Source organism: Bos indicus x Bos taurus, chromosome 10, assembly GCF_003369695.1.
Source record: "Bos indicus x Bos taurus breed Angus x Brahman F1 hybrid chromosome 10, Bos_hybrid_MaternalHap_v2.0, whole genome shotgun sequence".
NCBI classification, from domain to species: domain Eukaryota; kingdom Metazoa; phylum Chordata; class Mammalia; order Artiodactyla; family Bovidae; genus Bos; species Bos indicus x Bos taurus.
In genome coordinates, this window is record NC_040085.1 from 95299729 (window position 1) to 95315767 (window position 16039).

The 16039-nt window shown below is 40.3% G+C and overlaps 1 long non-coding RNA gene across 1 annotated transcript in view; it reads left to right on the forward strand.

Moving 5' to 3' along the window:
- LOC113899209 overlaps positions 1–14713 on the forward strand; it is a 30799-nt gene extending 16086 nt beyond the window's left edge. The window contains exons 3-5 of the long non-coding RNA XR_003512869.1: positions 10247–10311; positions 12828–12915; positions 13992–14713. This is a non-coding gene — a long non-coding RNA (uncharacterized LOC113899209). The remainder of the gene's footprint in view (positions 1–10246; positions 10312–12827; positions 12916–13991) is intronic.
- Positions 14714–16039: the final 1326 nt, after the last annotated feature.

Below are 16039 nucleotides of genomic sequence, written 5' to 3' on the forward strand. Positions count from 1 at the left end.
CCCCTCTGCTCCAGGTTCAGCCCTTTGAAGGAATGTTAGTGTTTATCATTCTCTGAAAATGCTCCCATCCTCTCCAAGTATTGCTGCATGAACATGCCAAATGCATTTATCTGCTCTTTAAATGAATTTCCTATACACTGTATGCTAATAACTTGAAATATTCTATCATTTTTCTCAAAGGAAAATAAAATGTCTTTGACTCTGCTTTTTTCAATCTCCTGTTCTTAGTGTGATAGTTTCAGTCAGTTTTTAGTCACTTAGTCGTGCCCGACTCTTTGTGACCCCATGGACTGCAACATGCCAGGCCTCCCTGTCCATTACCAATTGCTGGAGTTTACTCAGATGCATGTCCGTTGAGTTAGTAATGCCATCCAACCATTGCATCCTCTGTCGTCCCCTTCTCCTCCCACCTTGAATCCTTCCCAGCATCAGGGTCTTTTCAGATGAGTCAGCTCTTCACATCAGGTGGCCAAAGTATTGGAGTTTCATCTTCAACATCAGTCCTTCCAATGAATATTCAGGACTGATTTCCTTTAGGTTGGACTGGTTGGATCTCCTTGCCATCCAAGGGACTCTCAAGAGTCTTCTCCAATGCCACAGTTCAAAAGAATCAATTCTTCAGCGCTGAGCTTTCTTTATACTCCAACTCTCACATCCATACATGACTACTGGAAAAACCATGGCCTTAACTAGATGGACCTTTGTTGGCAAAGTAATGTCTCTGCTTTTGAATATGCTGTCTAGGTTGGGCATAACTTTCCTTCCAAGGAGTAAGCATCTTTTAATTTCATGGCTGCAGTCACCATGTGCAGTGATTTTGGAGCCCAGAAAAATAAAGTCTGACACTGTTTCTACTGTTTCTCCTCTATTTGCCATAAGTGATGGAACCAGATGCCATGATCTTTGTTTTCTGAATGTTGAGCTTTAAGCCAACTTTTTGACTCCCCTCTTTCACTTTTATCAAGAAGCTCTTTAGTTCTTCTTCACTTTCTGCCATAAGCATGGTGTCATCTGCATATCTGATGTTATTGATATTTCTCATGGCAATCTTGATTCCAGTTTGTGCTTCATCCAGTCCAGTGTTTCTCATGATGTACTCTGCATATAAGTTAAATAAGCAGGGTGACAATATATAGCCTTGACATACTCCTTTTCCTATTTGGAACCACTCTGTGTGATACTTTATAAATGATTAAAACTCAGCTTTTTTCCTAGGAGGGCTAAATTAACCAAAAAATGGTTCATTTGATTTTATTTAAAAATAGTAATTAGGTAAGTTTAGTAAGTCACCAGCGTAATGAATCCGGTCCTGGAAACCAGCCTGACTTAACCGACATGCGTTAAATACAGCCTCTGAAAACCCTACCTATGAAGAAGCAAAATGCCTTATAAACACTGCGTCTGTGTCTATCCTTTGTTTCATAGATTGTAAGACTCAGAGATCTTCTACGACATAGAATCTATGTTAACCTTTACGTTTCCAAATGAGGATAGTAAAAACCAGTAAGTATGAGTGATCTAAGATTCCGCAGTTATTGGCAAAGCTAGGATTCAGACTCTGCCTCTTAGCTTTCTTCCAATCGTCTTTCCATTTCCTTGTCTCTCTGGGTTAGTTTAGTTTATAGAAAAGGCCTCGTCTGAAATCCTCAAGGGGTGTGTAGGGTGAGATGAAGACTAGGAGAGTGTCACATGCTCTGGCTCAGCCTCAAGCTCAACTTTCAGGAGCTAAGATGAGTGTTCACTAACCTACTCTCAAGAGCAGCTGTAGGCTCTTCTACTTTACGTTTTCTAGAATTCCCAGGAGAATGTGGGATGTGTGGGAATACAGAGCATGTTACTGTGCATCATGGTTCTGCTGCTTAGACACATTGATTAAAGATGCTACCTTTTCTCTGCAAGTCCCCATTGTGTTCTATTTTTTGGTTTGCAGTTTTTGTTCTAGCTTAGCCTTAGCTCTTCTCAAAGCATCCAAGCTTCTAACTCTTAAAATTCCCCCAGTCCCAGGGCCCATCCTCCTTGCATATTATTAATCCCCAGGCCCTACCTCCATCCTTCACCTTGTGAGTCCTTTCTTCCCAATTTTGCTTTCAGTTTTTACAGCTAGTCTATTTCTTAGCATCATCACTTCCAAACCAATAACTGGTTTTCTGTAGAAAGAAAGAAGGCCCTGTCCTTGTAGCCTCTGACATTCTCCAACTATCCTCTCTAGACCCTTATTGGATTCTTGCTGTGAATGAAACCCCAACTTATGCAACAATCAGATCAGATCAGTCGCTCAGTCATGTCCGACTCTTTGCGACCCCATGAATTGCAGCACGCCAGGCCTCCCTGTCCATCACCAACTCCCGGAGTTCACCCAGACTCACGTCCATCGAGTCAGTGATGCCATCCAGCCATCTCATCCTCTGTCGTCCCCTTCTCCTCCTGCCCCCAATCCCTCCCAGCATCAGAGTCTTTTCCAATGAATCAACTCTTCGCATGAGGTGGCCAAAGTACTGGAGTTTCAGCTTTATCATCATTCCTTCCAAAGAAATCCCAGGGCTGATCTCCTTCAGAATGGACTGGTTGGATCTCCTTGCAGTCCAAGGGACTCTCAAGAGTCTTCTCCAACACCACAGTTCAAAAGCATCAATTCTTCGGCGCTCAGCCTTCTCACAGTCCAACTCTCACATCCATACATCACCACTGGAAAAACCATAGCCTGGACTAGACAGACCTTTGTTGGCAAAGTAATGTCTCTGCTTTTGAATATGCTATCTAGGTCGGTCATAACTTTCCTTCCAAGGAGTAAGCGTCTTTTAATTTCATGGCTGCAGTCACCATCTGCAGTGATTTTGGAGCCCAGAAAAATAAAGTCTGACACTGTTTCCCCATCTATTTCCCATAAAGTGGTGGGACCAGATGCCATGATCTTCATTTTCTGAATGTTGAGCTTTAAGTCAACTTTTTCACTCTCCACTTTCACTTTCATCAAGAGGCTTTTGAGTTCCTCTTCACTTTCTGCCATAAGGGTGGTGTCATCTGCATATTTGAGGTTATTGATATTTCTCCCGGCAATCTTGATTCCAGCTTGTGTTTCTTCCAGTCCAGCGTTTCTCATGATGTAATCTGCATAAAAGTTAAATAAACAGGGTGACAATATACAGCCTTGACGAACTCCTTTTCCTATTTGGAACCAGTCTGTTGTTCCATGTCCAGTTCTAACTGTTGCTTCCTGACATGCATACACATTTCTCAAGAGGCAGATCAGGTGGTCTGGTATTCCCATCTTTTTCAGAATTTTCCACAGTTTATTGTGATCCACACAGTCAAAGGCTTTGGCATAGTCAATAAAGCAGAAATAGATGTTTTTCTGGAACTCTCTTGCTTTTTCTATGATCCAGCAGATGTTGGCAGTTTGATCTCTGGTTCCTCTGCCTTTTCTAAAACCAGCTTGAACATAAGGAAGTTCACGGTTCACATATTTCTGAATCCTGGCTTGGAGAATTTTGAGCATTACTTTACTAGCGTGTGAGATGAGTGCAATTGTGCAGTCGTTTGAGCATTCTTTGGCCTTGCCTTTCTTTGGGATTGGAATGAAAACTGACCTTTTCCAGTCCTGTGGCCACTGCTGAGTTTTCCAAATTTGCTGGCATATTGAGTGCAGCACTTTCACAGCATCATCTTTCAGGATTTGGAATAGCTCAACTGGAATTCCATCACCTCCACTAGCTTTGTTCGTAGTGATGCTTTCTAAGGCCCACTTGACTTCACATTCCAGGATGTCTGGCTCTAGGTCAGTGATCACACCATCGTGATTATCTGGGTCGTGAAGATCTTTTTTGTACAGTTCTTCTGTGTATTCTTGCCATCTCGTCTTAATATCTTCTGCTTCTGTTAGGTCCATACCATTTGTCCTTTATCGAGCTCATCTTTGCATGAAATGTTCCTTTGGTATCTCTGACTTTCTTGAAGAGATCCCTAGTCTTTCCCATTCTGTTTGTTTTACTCTATTTCTTTGCATTGATCACTGAAGAAGGCTTTCTTATCTCTTCTTGCTATTCTTTGGAACTCTGCATTCAGATGTTTATATCTTTCCTTTTCTCCTTTGCTTTTCGCTTCTCTTCTTTTCACAGCTATTTGTAAGGCCTTCCCAGACAGCCATTTTGCTTTTTTGCATTTCTTTTCTATGGGAATGGTCTTGATCCCTGTCTCCTGTACAATGTCACGAACCTCATTCCATAGTTCATCAGGCACTCTATCTATCAGATCTAGGCCCTTAAATCTATTTCTCACTTCCACTGTATAATCCTAAGGGATTTGATTTGCATCATACCTGAATGGTCTAGTGGTTTTCCCTACTTTCTTCAATTTAAGTCTGAATTTGGCAATAAGGAGTTCATGATCTGAGCCACAGTCAGCTCCTGGTCTTGTTTTTGCTGACTGTATAGAGCTTCTCCATCTTTCGCTGCAAAGAATATAATCAATCTGATTTCGGTGTTGACCATCTGGTGATGTCCATGTGTAGAGTCTTCTCTTGTGTTGTTGGAAGAGGGTGTTTGTTATGACCAGTATAGCAAATTAGAATTTCATCCATTTCCCTACAAGTCTGGCTCAAATTAGCTTCCTTCTTCTCCATTTCTCTTTCTTGGCATTGTAGGAGAAACACTGGGTTTGAAATCATATCATTCCAGTACAGTGATCTAGCAGCCTGAGTTCTAGGGGAAACAGTTCATTTTTATTGAGACTCAGTTTCCTCATCTTTGAATGAGAGTGAATGATTACAGCCTTAGCTACTTCAGTGGATGATTATGATGTCAAGTGAAATCATAGATTTCTTTGTTCATCATTAAACAAATATTGGCACCTATTCAGTGTCAAGATGTGGCTAAGTTGGGCGTAACCAATTGTGACCAAACAGACGAGTCATTGCCATCTCAGATATGGAAACCATTTGTCACCTGGAAAGCAGCATGCCATTATTATTCTGTACAAATTGCATTTCCTAGAATTTCCTTGCCTCATCAGGATTATTGATTAAAACCTTAGGTTCCATGACAGACTTGACTGAAGCACTCACGATATACCTTAGAGCCCCAGCACATGTTTGACCAGAAGAATGAAGATGCAGAAACAGAGGAGAAAATGTATACAGAGGGTACCAACCCCACGTCTACTCTGAAAAGGCTGAGCGTGGTGTGGGGTGGGCTGAGGTGGTGGGAGCTGCCGTCTGGCTCTGCATCTCGGCCGGCCTGGCCCTGGCCTCGTGCGCTGTCCTCGGGGTCCCACCTTGCTGCATGTCTCAGCTGGCACAGACTCGGGGTGCGGGAATCAGCAGCAGCCATCCTAACCACCTCAATCTGCTTCCCAGACGCTGCCTTTTGGTTTATCTTAGAATACCTCAGAGAGTCTTTCTCTCCATTCCTGATGGTCCCTGAAAGATTTTTATTTGGAAGTGTGAGCATAAAAGCAGGCCTCTCATCTCCCAAAACAGCAAATGAGATAAAAACAACTTAGTAGCTATCTGTCTATAATGTGCATCCCCCTAGATTTTTTAATCAATACCAGTTTCCTGGCTGCCAACATGGTCTCTATACATTTAGGCACTATATGTTGAAGGATCACTTCTAAAATACAATATTACAGGTTTTCACTTATTTTCTTCAGCCCAATTTATAGTAGAACCAATTTGTGTCAGCAGTTTTGGGTACTCAGCAAAAATTCAGACTTTGAGAAACATCTTTGCATGGAACTAGTTGTAAGTAAGTTAAGGACCTGTTAAACTGACTGACTAATCTTTCCCATTCTCCAGCTTTGTCCAGTGCCAGCAGATTCTGACATAAACATTTAGCTTGATGCTGATTTTGAAGAGGAGACATCACTGCAATTCAGGGTTTTGCCATGAGGAAGTCTATATCATTCTTTCTTATAAGTAAATCAATACTTGCACAATCATCTGAGATCATTCTTAGAGCCCATACAGATGGTAGTGACAACAGCCGATGAAACAAGTTTTTTTAAAAAGTGGGGATGAAAAGGTGAGAGATGTATCGAAAGCATCCTCATGTCAGAGGCCAGTAGTATAGAATCTGGTAATACAAAAAGTCAGTAAGTATAGGCACATTCCATGCCTCAAGAAAACAAGGATCTTTCTGAGTCTTAGAAAAAGGAAAAGTCACTACACCCCTAAGCAGTGGCTTCAAATCATCCACCTCATTTCTTAACAGAAGGTACCACTTGCGCTAAGAGCTGAAGTCATCTTATTGTTGATGGGTGGCCAGGAAAACTAAGTTTGTGTGGTAAAGGCCCACCAGGCATGGAATAGACTCCAATGAAACTGGAACTATTCTTTCCAAAGTGCTACTTAGCCACCATATCTCAAGTGAGGAGTCTTAAGAAAAAGAAGTGTAAAGCATTTAAACAACAGACTTACGTTGTATCCAACCTCACCAGGCTGTGTCAAGCTGCGCCAGTGTCACGGGGAAGGGACAAGGTATCAACATCCATGCTCTGACCTGTGTCTCCATAGCAGGAAAGATTATCCAAATTTTTCATATTCAGAGTCAGTAAGACATTTCAGAGAAAGGCAATGAACTCCTACATTGTTTATTGACCTTACTTAAGCGTTTCATACCAGTGTGTCTGGCAGCTTTGGGAACTATTGTGTAAGTGGGGTTACCCAGAAGTGATTGCCAACATTCTGAGAATATTTCATGATCAAGGATTTGGCAAATTCACTGAGTGGCATTCCCTTAGCCCTTTCTTTTTTATAAACCAGATTTCAACTCTGAAACAGACCTTGGATAATTATCCCTTTTGAAAATGCAGCCCTGCTTGGCAACTCAAGCAACTCACGTCAATGCAAGGACCCATTTCCAACCCTCCAATCAGCTCTCCCATTCCCACAGGCTGCCATCTCTCACTGATACCTTTGAGAAGAGTAAACCTGGGCTGATGATGAAACAGTCCTTGCACACAAAAGGAAAAGCTGCGCAATTGACTACCTGTATTGGCTCAGGAAAGCATCAGAGGTTGCAAATTAGGCTGAAGAATGAATATCAAGTATCAAGCCCTATTGGGAAAAGCCCAGACGAGGACAAGATCCCTTGGCAAGAGCACAGGGCAGAGAGCCTGAGGCTGGGGCCGCCTGAAGGCTGACTGATATTTGATTCTTTAAATAGACAAAGAATTCAAATCCAATCAGCAGACACTCTCCAGACAGACAGACAGAGCAAGCTGCTTGTCTAGGAGCAGGGTGCATCAGGGCAGGTTTCGGGTGGATATCTTTAAGCCTGTGGCCAAAATGGTCAAAGACAGGATTCTGGCCATCACTCTGGAAGGTGTTTGGGCTCCAGAGGAGAATGCAGGGTGGACTTTGGAATGTTGGCTTTGTGACAAACCAGCTAGGTGACCTTGAGCAAGTTACTTGATCTCTGAACCGCCTCGATAGCAATGAGAGCACCCTCATAGGGTTATTATGGGGACTAAAGGAAAATTGGCTGTTAAATAGAGTCTCAGACATAGGAAAGGCTCAAGAATGGGGAGCTAGAACAATTAGAGAATTCAGTTAAGAAATTCGTTAAGTGTCTTTTGAAAGCCAGATAAATATAATAAATTCAGGACCTAGGGACAGACAACTGATTTATGCAGCACACTGGAGATAAGGCTTTTTAGTAGACTGTGAATGTGGGGCAATTGAGGATCCAAGTGAGAACAACAAAAAAAAGGTTGGCTGTGTACCTCATTTCATACACAAAACTCTGTTCAGCAGTGATTATAATTCTAAACGTAAAAGGCAAAATTGTAAAGCTTTTAGAATAATGTAAGATAATACCTTCTTGAGCGCAGGAGTGAGTATGATGAGAAGCAAGGACATTGAGGGAATTTCTGGGTCCCAGCAAAGTTCACATTCTTCACTTGAGAGATGGCTCTGTGGTTGTGTACTTTGTAATTATTCTTTAAACTGCATATAGATGCTTCATGCACTCTTTTTGGTGTATAATCTCTCTCTTCGTTCACATTCTCTGCAGTTTCTATGTTTCCTATTACCGTGGTCAAGACATTTAGAGGGCAAACACTATTTTTACTGGAAAAAGAAATTGAATACATTAAATACTTAAACAGAGTAAAAACAAATATTTTACGTACGTGGGAGCACAGATAGGCAGGCTGTAAATATACAGTGACTTTGTTTGACACAGTTCTAGCTTCCCTATCAGTCAGGCATGCCACAAGATGGTAACTCTCTTCTTCTTCTTTAAAAGTTTCATCAGCTACTTGTGCCCATTCTGCCCAAGTCTTTATCATAAACAGTCCTCAGGCCTTTCCTGCTTGCAGTGCCTCTTTCCCTCAAGTCACAACTTCTTTCCTGCTTCAAGAGTTTGTAGCCAAGTTGCATTTTTTCCAGTTGGTGGATAAATTCCAGCTACTCTGCTTCATGATACAGTCACTCAAATGCTTCCTCTTCTTTCTTTCAATTTGTTCCTCTTTCTAGATCACCAGGCCAAAATATTGATTTAGGGAATATATTCCCATCTTGCAGCCTTATCTTACCCTCATGTGCCTATTCATTTTAAAATAGCAGATTTCAAATACATATTGACCTATTTACCAGAACATGTTTGGGTCTACATTTAGAAACATTGAAGAAGAATTAACAAAATAATTAGCAAAAGAGTAGTTCTTTATATTACCAATGTTAAACACAAGGTTTTATGCTTAATAAACATTTAAAATAAGTATTTAGGAAATTCAGCATCAGATGAAGTATGTAAGGTAAGTTAATGTTTCCCTGATGGCTCAGCAGTAAGGAATCTACCTTCAGTGCAGGAGACACAGGTTTGATTCCTGGTTCAGGAAGATCCCCTGGAGAAAGAAATGGCAACCCACTCCAGTATTCTTGCCTGGAAAATTCTGTGGACAGAGGAGCCTGCTGGGCTACAGTTCATGGGGTCGCAAAGAGTTGGACATGACTGAGCACACACAGCATACATTGTCCAAACAGAGACAATACCAACTGGAATCTAGGGGCACTAAGTTGGGCACTAAATCTGCCTAACACATTTATTGGTTATTTATTATTTAGTGTTTTATATGAATACTCTTATTTTAAATAGCTTAGTTTTTAATGGAAAGCAGACGGGGGAGTGAGAGGAAAGCCATCATCAGCTGTGCTGCTAGGAGGGTCAGATGGGGCAAGACAGCCTGGCAGAAGGAACGAGGTCAAGGAGAGGCTGGGAATCAGTTGCCACGAAGTCTGGGCTATAATACTCATAGTTCAGGCAATATGATGACCCTTGCAGATTTTCCTAACATGTGCAGTTTAGTTGCAAAGTGTCCTTTTAGAGAAAGACAGCAGAATAAGATGGCATTCCAGAGAGGATAGTAGATCAAAAAGTCATTCATTCATTCACTTGTTGATTCAGCATCTACATTGTTTCTATATTAGACCAAAAATAAAAGAAGTATAAATTGTGATCTAATAACAACATGAGACAGATCATCAGTAACTACTATATGAGAGTTTTTTGTTTTTTTGGTCTTTGTTTGGCTTTTAGAAAAGGAAAGAATTTTAAAGGGACCAGAATGGCCCAACAATGTTTTGTGGAGAGGTGAAACCTAAACTGGTACTTAAAACAGGATTCTTAAGGAAGGTAGGGAGGAGAGAACAATTCAGAGAGAGGAAAAAGCCTAAACAAAACTAGAATTCAGGGATGCGACTTGATTATTTGGAAACAGTGAAGGGACCAGGAAAGGTAATGATTGTAGAAGGAAGCAATGAGAAATAAAGTTGAGTCTTGAGGGTAGCCTGCCAGGTAGAAACATGTGAGATTTTTCCTATGGGTAACATGGAATCTTGGAAAGTTGTATCTGACAGTACAAGGCAGCAAGATTCAAGGAGGAAACAGAGACAAGCTAGGATTCCAGGCAAAGACCAGGCGACAGAGGTGCCAAGGAACAGACGGAACCTTGAGAGAACTGGAGCGCACTGTGCCATCCATTCCATTGCAGACTGGGGCACCTGAAGACAAAGAGTATGAATGCACATCAAGCTGGGGCAGTGAGACGGAAGGAGTCTGTACAGATGAAAGAGTCTCATCATACTCAGTGTCAGAGGGCAGCCTGCTCTCCTTTTGACCGCTGGTGGCTCCACAGAGCCCCTGCTTTCCTCAAATGCAAGTGTTCAGGTAACTTCCTGACTCTGAGATAAATCATATATACTATCATTCAGGAAGACCCTTGCCCTAATTGATTGTTTTTTTCCTAGATTCGTGCTATCTTTTCAAGATGAATGATATCAGGAAGCTATCAAGATTAGAAAGAAATTTCAAAGTAATATTTTTTCACCTTTATCTCATATTTTTATTTCAATTTTACAATATTTTATCATGTGCAAAACATACTAGAACACTGGTGTGCATGGGTATGTGAAATATATAAATATGTGTATATATATGTGTGTGTGTTTATATATACTTATATATATGAAATGCTCACCCTTCATGTTTTAGCTCTAAGAGTGAGTAATCAAACAGTGTAAAGGTAGCTAATGTATTATGGAAATTACCCTTGAGGTCAGTTCACATCAGCTTGAGTTATACCCGCTATCTAAAATACAGCATATGTGGGAAGGTGACTCATGTTATTAACAAGACCAGAGCTGGGAGGGGGTCTCTCCTCCTGAGCTCCAGATGAGGACCCTAGAGGCTGAAGTGAGCCTTCATGCCAGCAACACCAGGGCCAAAGAAAATCTCTGTTTGTGGAGGCACCAGCCGAGACTCAAATATCAATTCATGAAAATCTCTGGTGAAGAAAATTTTAGTTTCTATTTGATATAAATCACTTTTGAATACATTCTTATGAAGTTTTTATGGGGCACACATTTTGCATTTATTATATTTTCTTGTATATGTACATGTATGTAAAAGAGAGTTTAATGGATTCCTACTTATCTATTACCTAGATACAACAAATATTAACATTTTGCTATACTTCATCTAGCCCTTCTTTCCCTCTTCTTTGAGCTTTTGATTGCTAGCATTTTAAAGCAAATCCTAACATCATGTTTGAGCAAGGTTGCCCAAATATTTTCCAGGTAGGAATAAAAATAAAGATATTTTCTTATATAACCAGGATAGGTTTGTTACCCAGACAAAATTATCAATAATTTTTTATATCATCTATCAGTCCATTTTTATATTTCTCTGTCTAAAAATGTTGTACAGCCATATTTTGGTTTATATTAGGGTCTAAATAGGGTCCACATATTTGATGATAATGTATTTCACTCATCTCCATTCTTTTAAATTGAGGCATAATTTATGTACAATGAAAAGCACAAATCTTGAGGGTACAGTTTAATTTTTGACAAATGCATTCATTTGTGTGACTCATACCCTGATCAAGATACAGAACATTTCCATCACTTCAAAGAGTTTTCTTAAGTCCCCTCCCAGTCAATTCCTACCCCCTACCCCCGAGGTTTCTCAGACGGTAAAGTGTCTGTCTGTAATGCAGGAGACACAGGTTTGATCCCTGGGTTGGGAAGATCCCCTGGAGAAGGAAATGGCAGCCCATTCCAGTATTCTGGCCTGGAAAATCCAATGGATGGCAGAGCCTGGTAGGCTACTGTCCATGGGGTTGCAAAGAGTCAGACATGACTGAGCGACTTCACTTCACTTCTTCACCCCCGAGGCAGTCACCGTTTGTAATCGGCTTTAACTGTGCTGCTGCTGAGTCACTTCAGTCGTGTCCGACTCTGTGCGACCCCATAGACAGCAGCCCACCAGGATGCCCCATCCCTGGGATTCTCCAGGCAAGAGCACTGGAGTGGGTTGCTATTTCCTTCTCCAATGCATGCAAGTGAAAAGTGAAAGTGAGGTCGCTCAGTCATGTCCGACCCTCAGCGACCCCATGGACTGCAGCCTTCTAGGCTCCTCCATCCATGGGATTTTCCAGGCAAGAGTACTAGCATTTCATATGAATGTTATTATAGACTATATACCCCTTTTGTGTCTGGCTTTTTTTTTTTGGCTCAGCTTAATATTTTTGTGATTCACCCATATTTTTGCTTCTATTAGTTATATATTGCTTTTTATTGCTAATTTTTTTTTTATTATTGCACTGCATGGAATATCATGGTTTGCTTATCCATTTACCTATTGATTAGGTTGTTTCTAGTTTGAGATTAATATGAATAAAAGTGCTATAAACATTCTCTTGTAAGTCCTTTTAAGGATATAAGTTTTCATTTTTCTAAAATAAATACCTGGCATTGAAATTTCTGGTTCATAATATGGTAAAATGTACATTATATAAAATTATTAAGGCGTTTTCCAAAGGATTTGTACCTTTTACATTCTCATCAGCAGTGCATGAGAGTTTTGGTTGAATCACATTCTTGTCACAATTTTGCATTTTCAGTTTTTAAAACTTTTAGCCATTCTGGGGTGAATAGAGGTTATCACTAACTTTTCAAATCATCAGTTCACATTCTAGCCATTATTTTTTCATTTGTTTTGTTTCTTAAAGAAATTAATTGAAGAGATCTGAAAAATGTTCTGTGTTTGACTGATTGCTTCTCATGGTGTAGTTTAATTTATTCCTGTATCCCCTTCATTTCCCGTAAACATATTCAGCGCATTTTATTATTTTATGCTTATGCTTTTATGTGGTATAATTTTACTTCTGCTTGAAAGACTTATCTGTACATTTCTTACAGGTATTATCTATTGGCAATGAATTATTTCAGCTTTTGGATGTATGAAAATCTTTTATTTTGCCTTTACAAGATATTTTAGTGGAATAAAGAATTCTAGACTGACTGTTTTTCTTTCTGTACTGTAAAGGTTGCTCCATTGATTTCTACCTTAAAGACAAAAAGTCAAATAAGATTTGAAAGAAGAAATCTGCTATCATCCTTGGCGTTGTTCCTCGGTGTGTATATATTTCCCCCTCTAACCACACTTTTATATCACTGGTGTTGAGACATTTGACTGTCATTTGCCATGCTGTAGTTTTCTTTGTGTTTCTTGTGCTTGAGTTTATTGAGCTTCTCAGATCTGTGGGTTATAGTTTTCATCAAATTTATAAACTCTTAGCCATTATTACTTCAAATTTTTTCTGTCCCCTTCCACATTTTCTCCTTCAGACTCCAATTATACTTATCTTTGGCTAGTTCAGGTTGTCCTTCAGTTCACTGATGCTCTTTTTTGTAAATCCTTTCATCCCTTTTTCATTTTAGAAAGTTCATATTTCTCTCTTTAATTACCCTTTTCTTCTGCAATGTTAAATGTAATCAATTTTATCTAGTATATTCTTAGCTTCAATCCTTTAAGTTTTCATCTCTAGAATTTTTATTTTTATATATACTTTATCTCTCTCAGTATCTTCAAACGTTCCTCTAGCTGTTGACCATGTGGAATAGTGTTTTAGTAGCTCTATTAATGTCCTTGACTACTAATTCCATCATCTCCATCATTTCTGAGTTAGTTTCGGTGGACTTATTTTTTTTTTCCCTCTTTATGGGTTGTATTTTCCTGCCTCTAAAGATGCCTGGTAACATTAGATTGGATGCCAGACATTGTTAATTTTTCTTTAGTTTCCTAAAAATATTCATGAGCTTTGTTCTAGGACACAATTACTTTAACTGGAAACACTTTGTTTATTTAGGTCTTGCTTTTAAGCTTTTTTAGTGGGACCCAAGCAACACTTAGTCAAAGTATAGTTATGTTTCACTACTCAGACAAGACCTTCACTAGTGATATATCCAGTGCCCCATGAATTATGAGGTTTTCCATTTTGACTGATGGGAATCAACACTATTTGTAGCCCTCTATGAGCTCCAGACATTGTTTCCTTGAATCATGTTAGTGCTTCTTTCCCTGGGCTCAGGTAGGTTTCTTCCTTAGATGATTTGATCAGTACTTAACCGAATCCTCAAAGGGGACTCTCTCACGATCTTGCATTTCTCTCTCTGATTATCTCTCTCTGCTTTTGTACCCTACCGACAGGGAGGCCTGGCGTGCTGCGGTTCATGGGTTCGCAAAGAGTCGGACACGACTGAGCAACTGAACTGAACTGAACTGAATTAACTCCAGCTTGGAGTCATTGGCTCCTTCAAACACCCAACTCCATCTCCACAGCTAAGACCACTAACCTCTAGCCCGGGTTCGCTCTTGCTGAACTGCAGCCCAGACTTTCTCCAGGCAGTAATTTGGGCAACTATGGAGCTCATTTCATTTGATTTTGTTCCTTGGGCATCATTGTTCTTTGTTGCTCTGTGTTCAATGCCTAAAGAGACATTTTTCGCATATTCTGCCCATTTTTTGAATTGTTCAAAACAGGAGGATAAATCCCTGCCTTGCTATACTATCTTGATCAGAAACTAAACTTCTATACAAATTTTTAAAGTCAGCTTTATGGGATGAGCTGCTGAGAAACAGAGAAGGCAAAAAACAGACCTCAAACCACACAGGCCAGTTAAAGAGGGAAACTGTAAGACAAGATTCTTACCCAGAAAAGTATCCCCAAGTACTTTCTCCTACAAAGTGTGAACTTGGAAATAGCGTCACACATTTCACTTGAGTCTTTCAGGAGAATTAAATGAGAACTGGAAGATAAGGATGTAATGGTTAGAATGAATCCTAGGGGAGATAAAAGAAAGATGAAAGCAATGGCAGAGACCTCAACCTTGGGTTATGCAGTTTGTTTTTCTACTCTGTCTTTTCTCCTTCCAAAGCCTCTGGAAGCTTATCTTGACTTCTTTGCCTTCTCGGTAAGAACCTAAGGCCATCCCAGTGTGATCATTCTGTAAATTCAGTGTTCATGCAACAATATGGAACGTATATAAAGGCACACGCAGAGGTGTTCTCAGAGCAGATTGTTGAATGACTTGCAAAGTGCACCCAGAGGCATAATAGTTGCTGTTGTAACATTTGATCCAAATCAGCCAATCCATGGCAAATATTTTTATTTCTAAATCTTTGGAAACTAGTATTGGCAGTGGCATGACTTGATAACACACCGAACATCAAAAAGTTTATTATCTATCCCCAACCTTCAGAAGGGTTGAGTGCAGTTATTACCACCAAAATCTAGAGATTCAGCCAGGATGGTGTGTAGAGAAAATAAAGACAAAAACAAAGGGCAAGAGATTCCTAGACAGAAGATTGTTAAGAAGCATGATCTTTTACTCACTGGTAGATATTTGTAGGATTTTTAAACTCCATGTTACTATGCAGATTTATTCATTATTGTTACTATTATCATTAAGTGGACCACGGACAAATGTTGCCCTCTAGGAGACATGTGTTGGGACATGAGGGTTATCCTGAGTGACCAGGCTGGGAGACCTGGTGTTCAGCAAGGCTGGTATGGGCAGACTGTCTGAGAATATCCTGCCAGAATATCACCTCCCAGGGAAACACAGAGCATCTATCCTCACTTTGAGAAATCTTTTTTTGGAGTTATTTATAATGACAAAGTTTTGTACTGTGAGAAAACCAAGTCTTCAAAGTACCCTTTAGCTTACTAAGAACCCATTGGTTATGCAGTGGTAGCTTAGAAAGGTGAAAGAAAAATAGACCCTCCTGGCAAAAAGCAGTGAGAGAAAGTGATTCTGTTTGAGCATAGCCATGATGCTGATTTCGAGAGGATCAAATAAAACTACGGAGTTAAGGGATTCCCTGGGGACCTTCCTTTTGCCCCGATTCTCAGCTTGGTCATGTCTGAAAATGAGAGACAGATGATGCATCATTCAGTTCAGTTCAGTTGCTCAGTCATATCCGACTCTTTGACACCCCATGGACTGCAGCACGCCAGGCTTCCCTGTCCATCACCAACTCCCGGAGCCTGCTCAAACTCATGTCCATCACATAGGTGATGCCATCCAACCGTCTCATCCTCTGTCGTCCCCTTCTCCTCCTGTCTTCAATCTTTCCCAGCATCAGGGTCTTTTCTAGTGAGTCCGTTCTTCACATCAGGTGGCCAAAGTATTGGGAGTTTCAGCTTTGTCATAAAATTTCTAATTCTACAGTATCACCATTTATGCAGAAAAGAA